Source organism: Manis javanica, chromosome X (genome assembly GCF_040802235.1).
Source record: "Manis javanica isolate MJ-LG chromosome X, MJ_LKY, whole genome shotgun sequence".
Taxonomy (NCBI): domain Eukaryota; kingdom Metazoa; phylum Chordata; class Mammalia; order Pholidota; family Manidae; genus Manis; species Manis javanica.
This window is the reverse complement of record NC_133174.1, coordinates 126,454,164-126,468,859: the sequence shown is the minus strand read 5'-3', so window position 1 is coordinate 126,468,859 and position 14,696 is coordinate 126,454,164. Positions and strand designations below refer to the sequence as shown.

Here is a 14,696-nt window from a genome sequence, read left to right as displayed (position 1 = left end):
GCCTCCAGAACTATGAGAAAATACATTTCTGTTGTTTGTGCCCCCCACTCTACAGTACTTTGTTATGGTGGCCCAAGTTAAGATAACACAAATCAAAGAAGTTGGGAGATAAAATCCTACACAAGTCAGCACTTCATCAGCGAGGTACTGTGGGCAGAGCACTGGACGGGATGCAGAGGGAACGTTCAGTTATGCATAGCCAGGCCTCCATTACTGACTTCACACATGCCCTTGAACACATGGCTCCCTGGCTTGGCTGCCAATTCCACACCTCTATAATTAGGGGACTGAACGAGCTTCTTGCACAGCCACTGTGCAGCACCACCCCACTCCCACTTGGACTATGACTCTCCTCTGGAACCCCCACCCCCAGTGACACTGCAGTAACTGGGTGAGACAGGAAGAAAAGTCACTGAAGGGAGGGGAGAGGAGAGTAACACAAACAGTGCATACATTTGCACTCTAAGATGATACATAACGCAAGATGTATAACTGAGATGAGCACTTACAAAATCTGATGCAAAAACAGAGATCCAAGTTGAGTACAGCAACACCCTTGCCATCTCTTTGTACTGATAAGATGTACACACAGGTTAGAAGAATGCAGATGCAAGAGAAAGACAATGCTGCAGCTACAGAAAACGCAGTGGCCGTTCGTCCCCTCTCTACTCTCCCTTATCACGTTCAGTGGTTTTTCCAAGATGAACTATATGAGAGAGTATAATGGCATAGAGAAAAGAGAACAGGAGATCCTAACCTAGGACATTAAAATGCTATCAGCAAAAAAAAAAAAAAACCTGTCTTCCACTTAACACCTTTAAATGCTAAGGAAATAAAAGAATGGTTACTGTGGTAACTTGATTTAGTCCACTTTACAAATACTTTATACTAGCCAGGACAACTGCATTTTGAGAGGTCAGCTGAAATTACCCCACGCAATTTTTAAGTTTTTGATTTTACAGCCTTTTAATTTCTACATTTAACACCCCAGCTTAGTGGAAGAATAACAGTTGTACTGCTTGCTCTTACACATTTCAGCAGACATACCCAGCAGGGGCTTGCAGAAGGACCCACAACACAACAGCACAGGTCACTAAAGCACCTCGACAAAGCAGGCCCAAACTAAAAGCACAAAAAAGAAATATCAAACCAGTGATAGTAGCCTCAAAAGGACATAGGACTTTATGATAAATTAAAAATAACCTTGTTAAAACATATTATATGAAACCACACACAAGGAAATTCTCTGATGTGAGTACTTAAGTGACATTGCAAATGGTTGTTATTCACTTAGATAATTCTCTGGCAATTTTTTAATGAAAAGGTCTGATTTTTGATACAAAGCAGGTAAGGAAGTTTTCAAATTGGATTTAGTCTTTAATCTCACTGCTTGAGTCAAAATTACACAGAGTCTCTCCCCCATCCCTACTCCAGCAGTCACTCCATAAATAGCAAATCATTTCCCCCACAAAAATTTCCTTCTGTCTCCTTTTTTTCAAGGTGAGAGATAAAAAAAATCAAAATGAGACTTGGTCTCAGGAAAATACAACCTTAAGGGCTGAATTCTGAAATCACCATTGACATTTGAAATACGTAACAAGGCTTTTTTTTTTAACAGCACTTTGTTTATGAAAATCACTACTCCGGCTATCAAAAACTGACAAGCTCCATTTTTAGTTTATAAATGCAGGCAACCAGGGTTCATCAGCCACTGTAAGCCTACTAAAGATGTCATTCCACTTAGACGTTTAAAGGCCAGCACTTAGGCTCACCATAGCATTTCAAAATGCTAGATTTTGAATTACGAACTTCCTCAATCCACTTAAAATATGATTCTACCCACATGCTGATTTTCAAGAAAGCATCTATTTTGCAAAGCAAGGAATATGTGTATTGGATGTTACAATAAATTATTCAGAACTGAAGGAGCTATAAAAAGTCCTTGGTATAGGAACATATTCAGGCTCATATCGTTAATTTGAGAAGACTGAAATGTAAGTACCATCAAACATACACTTCCCTAAACTTTCGAGTATAATGTTCAAAGTCCTCTTCTACACATGAATCAAAGTTTAACATATGTAGGCTCAGTTTACTAAGAATATTTAAGATGGCACATGTCGATCTGAGCCTACTTACACAAAGTAATGAATTGACCCAACATTCCATTCCTTGGATGTTTGAATACATCCCCATGGAACAGCTTCTAACCAACTCCTCCTGGGCACCTTCCTGCATATAACAAAGCCTTTAATAAACACATGAGTTACCAGACAGAAACTTGCAAGAGCTCTGAATGTTAGATAAACCAATGGCTCACTCTGGCTACAGCAGGTCTCTGGAAAGTACGTAATTCTGCCATACAAATGAGTCAGTTCGTTATTCTAAGTTTTGCACTGGAGGGAGTGTGTTAATTATATAAAGCACACAACTGGCTTGATTTACATGAAGAAACTGAAATGATTTAACATACATAAGGAATTCGAACAATTTTATAGAAATTAAAAATTTGCCAATACACAAATGATTAGAGCCTAAACAGTATAAATTGGATAAAACTAAATGTAAGCTGAATTATAATATTTTGCATTTTATCTCATGCCCCAAATTAACAGAAATCTTAACTAATTTTGGAAGTTCAGAAATACATAAGAAAGAATATAACCATGATAACAAACAATGACTCTCTAATAAAGTTACCTGTACTTTTTAAGAATCTACACAACTTTCTGATTCAGCAAAAAATGCAAAAATACAGACATATGCAAATATTCGGTATACTATACAAAATAGACATAGAAAATATGTTGCACTCAGGAATTAAAGATGGCAGTGGGAGAGGTGAGATAGAGGCTTCCTCCTAAAACCGCATATAATACGAAAATATAATTAATACAACTAATCCTGAAAGAGAAAAAGGAAAGAGGACTGCGCCAGACTGCATAGACCTGGAAAAAAGAGCAAACCTCACGGAACAGGGTAACGTACCAAAGCTGTGGCCTGGCGGAACCCAAGCCCTTCTCCCACCTCAGCTCTCCGGCTGGAGGAGGAGAAACAGAGCGGGGAGGGAGTGGAGGCCTGGGACTGCTGAATACCTAACTCTGGAGATCTGCTCTGGGAGCACAAACCTACATTTCATGGTGCTTTCATGACACTAGCATGATTATGGGGTTGGAAAGCTAAGACAGGAAGAATTCCTAGAGAGACTGTGATTCCGGCCACTTGTGGAAAGCAGGGATCCATATCTGGCTGCTCTGGGACAAAAGAAAGGCGGGCAGTCTGAGAGACTTCCTAACAAGGAAGCCCTTAGCAAGAGGGTTGCTAAAGGGGCAGGGATTGCACAGAGCTTACTGTTCAGGAGAAAGGACAGGTAGACAAAATTGCCCAGGTGCACTCTGCCCAGCAGGTTGGGAGCTTTCACAATCTTCAGCCCCACCTGGCTCGCAAACCAGCAAACCCTACCCTGGCGTTAGGCCAGCCAGAGGGAAGACCTGTCTACAGCAACTACAAACACAAAGCATAGAACCCATATCCTCGAGTAAGGGAAAGAAAAGCAAAAATGAACTCATGGGACTACATCAAACTACAAAGTTTCTGTACGGCAAAGGACACCATCAACAGAACAAAAAGGCATCCTACAGTGTGGGAGACTATATTTGTAAATGACATATCCGACAAGGGGTTAACATCCAAAATATATAAAGAACTTACATGCCTCAACAAACAAAAAGCAAATAACCCAATTAAAAAATGGGCAGAGGATATGAAGAGACAGTTCTCCAAAGAAGAAATTCAAATGGCCAAAAGACACATGAAAAGATGCTCCACATCACTTGTCATCAGGGAAATGCAAATAAAAACCACAATGAGATATCACCTCACACCAGTAAGGATGGCCACCATCCAAAAGGCAAACAACAACAAATGTTGGCGAGGATGTGGAGAAAGGGGAACCCTCCTACACTGCTGGTGGGAATGTAAGCTAGTTCAACCATTGTGGAAAGCAATATGGAGGTTTCTCAAAAAACTAAAAATAGGAATACCATTTGACCTGGGAATCCCACTCCTTGGAATTTACCCAAAGAATACAACTTCTCAAATTCAAAGAGACATATGCACCTCTATGTTTATGGCAGCACTTTTTACAATAGCCAAGATATGGAAGCAACCTAAGTATCCATCAGTAGATGAATGGATAAAGAAGAGGTGGTACATATACACAATGGAATACTATTCGGCCATAAGAAAGAAACAAATCCTACCATTTGCAACAACATGGATGGAGCTAGAGGGTATTATGCTCAGTGAAATAAGCCAGGTGGAGAAAGACAAGTGCCAAATAAATGATTTCTCTCATTTGTGGAGTATAACAACAAAGCAAAACTGAAGGAACAAAATAGCAGGAGACTCAGAGACTCCAAGAAGCGACTAGTGGTCACCAAAGGGGAGGGGTGTGGGAGGGCAGGTGGGGGGGGGAGTGAGAAGGGTATGGAGGAGTATTATGTTTAGTACACATGGTGTGGGGGATCACAGGGAAAACAGTGTAGCACAGAGTAGGCAAATAGTGAATCTGTAGCATCTTACTACACTGATGGACAGTGACTGCACTGGGGTATGGATGGGGACTTGATAATATGGGTAAATGTAGTAACCACATTGTTTTTCCTTTTTTGTTGTTGTTGTTTTTAATTTTTTATTAAGGTATTAGTGATATACACCCTTATGAAGAGTGTATATCAACAATGAACCACATTGTTTTTTCATGTGACACCTTCATAAGAGTTTATATCACTAATACCTTAATAAAAAATTTTAAAAAAAAGAAAATATGTTGCACTCAAGGTATTATACTCTAAGTAAAAATATAACATTGAGAACTGGGCAGAGTAGGCACTCAAATATTTGCTGAATCAAATATGTGCATTTTATTACAGAACAATTCATCTGATAATTTCTGATAATATCTCTATGGAAAGTCCTTAACATGATCATAGCCACCATTCCAGATAAGGAGAGAATGATAACAAAGGAATTCATAATACTAGACAATTTAAAGAAGAGAAAAGAGATACAAGTTCACTCTCAAGTTCCTTTTTTGAACAGTAAAAAGAGTATGTGTGTACATATAAAAGAAAGACATTCAAATTATCCTTGGGTTGACCAGTTTTTTAAGGTCAAATAGATTAAGCCTGAATACATCAATATATTAAATGAACTTGAAGCTCTATCACAAAAGTGTATCACAAATAACACAATGGAAGCAATGCTATTCTTAAGGTTATTTTAGAATTCTTTAAGAGTACATTCCAAAAAAGGAACAAGGAGAAATGAATAAGATCTGTAACACGAACTTAGTTCCAAAGCATAGAACTGAGAATGAAAAGGTCAGGAATCAAGACTGAACCAATGGCTGACTGAATTCTTAGCTGATGAACCAAGCAAGGCTTTATAGTCTTTTTATCCCTCTATGAGCTTCAAGGTAAAGATCCCATGGACCACTTATCTACTAGCTCTTAGTTACTGTTTCTAAAACTAAAACTTAAAAACTATCCCCAAATCAAAACTAGTGCCTCTCCCATCCCACCCCCGCAGCCAAATCCAGACGCAGCAAAAAAGTTTCACCAGAATCTATGAAAAGGTAGCCACTTTTTCAGAAAGATGCCAATAAGATGACTGATGTCTAAAATGTCTGTTAAATGTTAAGTAAATTAGCTCATGAGGGAAACTAAAGTACATTCATTGTTACATTAGAAATATTAATAATGCTAAAGATTAGCCCCCACAATCTATCTGGGGGCCCTTTGCTTCCACAAGCTCTTTGGAGAAACCATTTAAATAAATTTTATCTTAAGAGACTTATGGGTGACAAAACAGGACCTGGGCTGCTGCCCAAACAGAAGGCTCTCTGGAAAGGCCACCATGCGATAATAATAATGAGGAGGAGAAGGAGGCATCAGGATAGAAAAATTAGAAAGAGCAGGCCATGCTATTCCCCTGCTGTTCTCCTGCTCAAGGCAATGGCAGTGTGAAGAAACTCACCTCGGGAGACCGTACTCACAGCATCACGCCTTTCCTCACCTTCATTATTACTTTTATAACCCTCTTCCACCCAAAATTGCTTTGTTACAAGACATGAGAATAACAAGGAATAAAGCGCTATAGACACACATTCATCTCTTCTTCATCAGCCTCTGACCAGTCTCCTAAATTACTAAACTAACATCCTCCTTCCGCTCTCAGCACCTTATCCCACCCTCCAGGATTACGTTCTCAGCTCGCCCAATTTCATGTTGAAACGACTCCTTCCACAGTCACAGAGGACTTCTGACTCTGGTTCGATCCTGTTGACGATTCCTGAGGATTCAAGGACTTTGTGAATCTGCTAGAATGTCAGCTTCACGCAAGCAGAAGCCTGTCTGTCTGGCTCCCCACTGTGCCTCAGAGCCTGTCAAATGAGTGGCCCTTCACTCACAGACACAGTCTCTCCACAACCTCTCCTTTCTACGACCTGCTTGACTGAATGACCACTAGAAAGGATTTGGTTTCTCATACGTAATCCTTTTACCATTGTCCTGGCTCTCGTCCCAGTCTTTGGGGACATCTCAACCTTGCTCCGCACCAGCCGGGTACTGTCTTTCCTACTCTAGTTTGCTCCGACTTCCTGACCCAGAAACAACAGTTTCTAGGCTGTTTTCATCTCTTGCATGGCGTCCACTCCCATGGTCATGCCCTGCCTCCTTCCCAGCCCAATGCTCTTCCCAAGTACACGTGGTGTATCTCTGTGCCATCCCGGGCTGCTCCTTCCCTTCAGCATCAACATTAGTATATTTGAAGCACATTTTCCATTTTCTTTGTGTATGGGGAGAGGTGGGCAAGAGAAAGGAGAGCAGAAACTAGCCCTAGGGAAGAAAAAAAGGCATTCAGGATCTTCCCTGGTGGCAAAATAATTCTAAATATATATACATCTATGTACATGTATATATTTGTGTTTATATGTCTACCTTTTTTTACATCTTGCACCCGGAAGCTACTTGCTCTTTATTTCCTGAAGTACTTACCGAAGCCACTGAATGTTGGTGTGAGGCATGGACTTCAAAATGTAATCCCATCTGGACGCCCACTGGATCTTTTCATTTTCCTAAAACAAAAATATAAAGTCGTATGACCAAACTTTAACTGACCTGTGGCTGGTTATAATTCTAAACCAGACAGAGTTGTTCTGCATGGACTTTCCATTTCTTTTCTGCTAACTTCATGGAATCATGGGATTTACCCTGATGTTTTTATCTTATTTTTATTTACTGATATTCTTAGTTATTTCAGAAAAGGACTAGGAAGAAAATAACTTCAGCTTACTGCTGTTCACCAGAAATAGCACCTTATTGCTACTATTTTTCTGTGACCCTAAATCCACCCCATAATTTGTTTCCTTTTGTCCAGAGGACATTTTCACCTTAATTGCAAATTCATATCATACTTGCAAAGGTACACAAAGATACATATGACAGTAACTACAGTTTTGTTTGTAATAAAAACCTAGAAACAACTAAAATTACCCGTCAGAATGGGAACCAACTATGGCAATCAATGCTAAGAAACACTATGTAAGCATGAAAAAGTATGACAGACACCTATAGAAGATGATGATATGAAATGTCTATGAAGCAGCATTAAGTGGAAAAGGTGGAAAGTATGTATAGAAAGAGTCCATTCCCCACCCCCACCCCCAAATAATATGCATATCTTGTAGATGCAAACATTTTTCTGGATGAATAAATAAGAAAAAATAATAGCTATACTTTTGGAGGGAAAGACTAGGGATTGTTAAGGGAAGGGACAATTAGACTTTTTCTATGTGGTTTGAAGTCTTCACCATATACAAGTATTATCATTATTATTAAGTTAAATTGAACTAAAAGACAACTTGCTTCACTTCAACCCACTACCTCCACCTCCTGCAGATAGGTTTATTAGGGTATTTTGTTTAATTATAAAACACTGTTCAACTTAAGTCATCATTTCTTATTGAATACTCTCATTTTTACATTTTTGTATGTTAAGTATTTTGAGAGGTTGTAGCAACAAGTTTATAAAAGATATTGCTTTTAAATATTATAGTTTCCATACTGAATAAAACACAAAATACAATTACCAATCAAGCCATTTCTGCTGATGTGTGATGGGACTCAAACTGTCAGTACCTTTCTTGCAAAATATCCCCAATAGATGGAGATCTTAACTGATAATTCCCAATAAACACGTACACCATAAATGCAGGGTTATTACCCTCAAATCAATGACATGCTCTTAGCAAAAGAAAAATGCTGGTATAGATTGACCATGTTTGAAATGACTTTTTATTTTTTTACTATTATATTTTATTGAAAGATAGTTGATATACAATATTACGTTGGTTTCAAGTATACAACATAGTGATTCAGCAGTTATCTACACTATTAAATGCTCACCCCAGCTAGTGTAGTTATGATCTGTCAACATAGAAAGATGTTGCAGAACCACTGACTATATTCTCTTTGCTGTACCTTCATCCTTGTGACTAATATATATATAAGTGGGTATCTTTAGGTGTTTTTTCTGAGGTTTGGGGGTGGTGAGATATGAAGAAAGCCAATGTACACTGTTTAAAAAAAAATCCAAATGATAGATTTTAATTTAAATTGGTTTGGATTTTAGTTAAAACCTCATGACCAGGTGGTCATGGTTAACATTACCAGTGACAGGGTCAGCTGACATCATGGACCTCCTGATGTGAGGTACCATTTCTGCAGTATTCCTGCCAAGGATGTATGGCTGAGCCTGCTCATGAAGAACCATCAGACAGACCCAGCTTGATGGTCATCCTACAGAATGTCAGGTGTGTACTCGAAAAAAGTCAACGGTATGAAAGACAGGGAAACACTAAAGAACTGGTCCAAATTAGAGGAGACCGAAAACCAACCACAACACAGAATCCTGGAAAGGGTCATGAAACAGAAAGGGAGACAGTACAGTTGTGGGCCAGCTGGTGACATCTGAGTGGATGTATGTGGATCAGATGGTAATGTGATACCAGTATTGATTTCTGAGTTGCAGAGTTGTATGCTAGTTACATAGGAAAGTGACCTTCTTTGGGGGAAAGACCCTCTGGAAGTTTAAAGGTGATGGGACATGTAGCTCTCAAAACATTCAGAGAAAGACTAACGATAACAGACACACACAGACAAGAGTGAATGACAGAGCCAATGAGGGAAAATGTTAGTCGGGGCATCTGTTCCTAAGGGACTACAGGAGTTCTTTGCATTACTCTGGCAATTTTTATGTAGTCTGAAATTGTTTCAAAATAAATTAATTTTAAAACCTATAAGGAAATCATAATTTATAGAACTGATAAATCAAGGGATAAATATTCACTGTATGAAAGCATTTATCTTAGCCATTCTATTAAAATATTGTTCCTATAGGAAAAAGTGACTTAATTTGTCAAAATTTGAATTCCACGCATCAGCCTACCTGTTACCTTAAGCAAGTTAATTCATACCAAGTCTTTAAAAAAGGAGAGACACTTTCAAATATGCACTATGTTGGGTTTTAAATACAAAGAACTTAGATCTGCAGTCGTTAAACCAAGTAGTTTTTCACCAAACAGTGCCATCTGCTGGAAATAACAGACAATAACACATATTACTCTTCCCTAAGAAAATTAATTATTATAAAATCCTAAGGCACATTGGAGAAAAAAATGACAAATGCAGAAAGATAACTAGAAGTGGAGGAAACTTTCTTTTATCAAAGGTCATCTTTATTATTGGTTAAGTTGGACGGACTTAAGAACGTGACTTCATCTGTGGCTTCTTACTATATGCTGTGAAGTACTATCTACTTTTCATCTTCCGTACCTACCTTGTTGATTATACTCCACACTTCTGGAAAGCAGAGATTATGCCTCACGTCTCTTCGCCCCAGAATTTTCCAAGGAGCCGTGCATGTAGCAGGTGCTCTGTCTGATAAGGAATAGTGATTAACCACACTTGTACTGTAGTTGTGTGTGTGAAGCCTCTCTCCTTGCTAGCCTGAGTTTTTGGAGGGAAGGGCTCATGTCTTTTCATTCCCTGAACCTAGCATAATGTCTGGCACATAGTAGGTTCTTCACAGGAAACTGCTTTTTAATCCACTTAAAATTAATAAATTAATCTGCATCTTTACATGCCCATTTTCAAAATATTTTACAACACATAGCAATCCTCATAAAAACCACGAGGTAAACAGGTCTTTCATGTTGTTTACTGTGGAGACACAGCGGCAAAGGTAGAGACAAAGATAGGATTTACTGATTCTTGACACAGTACTCACCATGGGTCTCACCCAGTAACAATTCATCCAAGGACTCTCAAAGAATCAAGCTGGCAGGGGACTAGAGCGTCTAGTCCAAGGGTTTTCAACAGGGGGAGGAGCACCCCCTAGAGGGCATGGTAAAAATGTACAGGGATACGGCTGGCATTAAGCAGCACATTAGGATGCCAGGAGGCCTGCATCGCGCTGGGAGACCCACGCCATGAAGAACTGAGAACTTCCAAATGCCCCATCCAACGTTGTGTGAGTGAAAAACTGCATATGATTATCTGCACCTAGACTCTAACTCCATTTTGCAGATAAAGAATATATTTTTAAAAGAGTGTTGGTTTTTTTCTGGGAATACAACTACCATGTAAACTGAGGGAAAATGGCACTATGTTTGGTCTGAGGCTTTGCCAACATTGATCAACATTTCCGAAAATCATGGTGTCATTTAGAGATGTGGTATTTGAGTTCCCAGTGTACAATATTCTTAGAGTCATCTGCATTCACAGTTGTCACGTTTACAAGGATTATATATATATAGGTGAATGCACCTGAGAGTGACTAAAATGTACACTGAAATACATATTATTGTATGAAAGTTATTTTCTTTTTATTTCTCCTTTACAATATAGTTAGGATGCTGTATTGATGTTTATGGAAACTGTGTATAGACAGGTTTATCTAGTATCTATTAATATAACTTTATAACAGTAAAGGGAGAATTATAAAACATTTGTTATTAAAAGAGAACATCACTTTGATAGGGTTAACAGCTACTGATCCAGCTCAACTTCCTCATTTTATTATGGAGATACTGAGATCCACAAAGGAAAAATGAACTTGCTCGAGGTCACAGTTTGAGTCAGAGCCAAGCCAGCACTAAAACTTTCTGATTCTTAATACAGGGACTGGCCTGTGCTGCTGCCTGAAAATCAGAAATACATTTTGGAGAAAAACATAATGCCATAAATGTGGCTAGGGTCCCAGACTAGCCCACAGACAAAACTTACATAACTCACATACAGAGCTAAACGTAATGTGAAACCAAAAAACCTTTGGTTGGTGGTATAAAAACAGCAAATTTCTAAAGTAAAAGTATTGTGAATAGAAATACCTCAACCTGGCATTCAAGGCCATTCAAAATCTGGCCCAAATCTACATTTCCAACCTTTCTACCAATACTATCTAAGTGATTAAAGTGTGCAGTGTTAGACTGAATCTTTTTGGCCTTTATATACAGCCCAGCACCTAATACCTGGCACATAGAGTGTATCTATTATCTGTTGATGAATGAATAAACAAATGAAAATGTTTTGCTTCAATTGGATAATTTGTTTATTCACTGTTCCCCACATACACCTGCATATTCTTATCTGGAAAACCCTACCGCTAGCTCCTCTACAGATTCCTAAAATTCAAGTCTCTTAACTCAGCCCATTGCCTCACATATCTGTCCTTTCTATGCAAATCATACTCAGCATTCTTCAAGGCCCAGGTCACAGCCCCTCTCTTAAAAGGCTTTCTTGGCTAATTCGCCCACTGTGATTCCTTCCTACTAACTGCACCATGTATTAATGAAGCTGCATTAAAAGTCTGGACTCCCTAGTCAATTCCATCTGGGTTTATAATCCTTTACATCTGTGACCTTGGGCAGATGACTTTACCTCTATGAGTCTCAGTTATATTTTGTATAAGATGGACTTTTAAAATAGGACCCTCCTTCAGAGGACTTATTGTAAGAACTAAAGTTAAACTAGGTACTTTATAAAAATTCCCATGCTAGGCACATAATAGGCCCTCAATATTTGTCACATAAATGCATGAACAAAATGTCTTCATTTAGATGTTAATCTTGATGACCCATCCTTCAATAACTTCTGAATAAATATAAACTCCAAACTTTATACTCTCTTGGGAACATGTATTATTTTTTCTTAAAACCTAAAGAACAAAAGATGCTTAATTAAAAAGCAAAAAGACAAAAACTTTTTAAACCAAGAATCATTATACTGCCTCTGAACTTCCCTGTGGCTAGTCACTGCCTGGCCAGGGCCCAAGCCCACAAGCTCAGCCAGTGACCATGGACTCTGTTTCCAAACAGCAGAGCAAGTGGCAGCACTATGACAGCAGAGGAGACCGAGGAGGGTAGAGGCCGCAACCCAGGTGGCTGAGGAGCCACAGCTGCTACATGGGAATGACGTCTGTACGTGGTCTGACACAGGCATGGAGTTCTTCCTCTCCACGGCCCCTAGTCAGGATCGGGCCTAGCCCTCCCCCCGACTTCAATGACGTTGTTGTGCCAGAAGGTACAGGGAAGGCTTCCATAGTCTGCAGGAGGGTGAGACAGCGTAGTTTCACCCAGCCAAGGGCCTGGAATCAATGTAACAGGACCTGGTGAGATTTTCTGTCCTGGGAATGAGAAGCAGCAAAAGGGAGAAAACATCTAGAAGCACAGAAAACCAAAGGGGACACTCCCAGCAAATGTGGACATCTGGATCCTTGCCAAGACAGCAGCCTGTAGTCACATGTGGCTATTCAGCACTTGAAATGTGGCTGGTCCTAAGGGAGATGAGCTGTAAGTGTAAAATACATACTGGATTTCAAAGACTTGGTATGAAAAAAAAAAAGGTATTTCTTTACCCAAAAAAGTGCTGTACAAACCTCGTATTCTTGTTAATAACGTTGTTTCTCACCAGGGCATGGGTTATCAGCTCTGATGCTACACGTGGGCTGGGGTTGAACAAATAAGTCAAGATGGTAGATGATGGCATTTCTCACAATTACAAATAAGCAAGGGGAGAGGGCCAGCCTGAACACTGCAGTGCCGGACTGCAGAGACATCAGTACCAACTCACCATGTTTACTGCCTTAGCCACTTACATATTTGTATATTTTCCCACTTGCAATTAGCAAGTAATCTGTAGGCTGATATTTTGCTACTGTGAAAATAACCAGTCTCCCCAACACTCAGGCACCTAAAATATTAACATCCCTTGATAATACTGATCTGAATCAATTATTTAATTGGAGGGTGAAAAAAGAGTGATTTTCAAATTCTGTCATTTCCACTGAGGCAACTCAATAAATGATGATTAGGTACCCAGCTAGCTGACAAAATCCTTCATAAGCCACAGCATAGTTTAAGTTATTTTACAGTTACAGTCACCAACGTGTGAAGCTTTGCTTATTTGTCCATGAAAAGTTAGAGCTACGTTATGGGTTCAACAGGATTTCATGAACTACCCTAAGATGCAAGAGCCATGCACATCTGGGATAACCAAAGTGGGCTCCGCAGTGCAATATAACTGTTACTCCAGAATAGTACTCGAGAGCCAAGTACAGTTGCAAAATGCTGAGTTGGACTCAGTCAAAAGGTTTCATTATTAGGAGACTTTTAAACATTTGACTACTACACTTTGGGAAGCTAAGAAAGGAGACTGTAGAAAGTAGCATTTTCCAAATGTATTTGACTAGTGTTCTAGGGAATGCCCATTGGGAAAGACTAATGCATACCATTATCACTGGGCTAAAACAGCATTTTGCAACCAAGATAGAAAATAAAGAATCAGAACCATGGAGATATGCATGACTACTCTGCTTACATCCTCCCCCCTACAACTACAACAGCAACTTTCTGGTGTTCAGATAAAGAACACTGTGGCTTGGCATGTTCTCACTGCATACTCTCAATCCATACAGGCTGCTTTTATATAAGACACTTAAAATCAAATGCTCCTGTATGAGAGAAGAAATAGGAAACACTGTGTGTCTACTATGGGCTAGGTACTGTGCTAACTATTTTATATGTTAGCTCGCTTATCTCTGATAGCAATCACATGAGGTGACTACTTTATCCCCATTTTACAGTTCAGGAAATACAGGCTCAGCATAACTTGCCAAGTTCACACAGCTAGTAAATGTCAGAGGCAGGATTCAAACTCAGCTATGGCTGGTTCTCTTTACGGTACCACTTCTGAAAGCCACAGCCCTTTGGAGCACCCCAAATGAGCTTCAGTGGGAAAGGGGAATTTCCTCTTCTAGAAGAGCTTTCAGGGTTTAGATCTGACTATGAAGGAACAAGGGGTGGAGAACCAACTCCAAGTAAGGTGATTCCCCAAATTCCATTTGTGCTACAGCTCTTTTGGTCGCCACTGTCCCAATAGGCAAACTGACCACTGACGCCAAACTGTGTAGGCCCCTGGTATGACTCTGAACTTCAATTTAGATGTGCTGTCTCTTGGCTTTCACTGTAAAGTAAGAGTTCCTACATTAAAATTTTTAATAGCCAACTGATAAGTGATGAAAATATAGAAGGGTTTCAGCATTTTGATCAACTTCGGGTAATAGCTCAGACTTTG

The 14,696-nt window shown here is 39.4% G+C and overlaps 1 pseudogene; it reads right to left on the bottom strand.

Annotated features, from left to right (window-relative positions):
- The window catches only part of LOC108407809 (transmembrane 9 superfamily member 2-like), a 75,159-nt pseudogene that overhangs the window by 31,665 nt on the left and 28,798 nt on the right, over window positions 1-14,696 (bottom strand).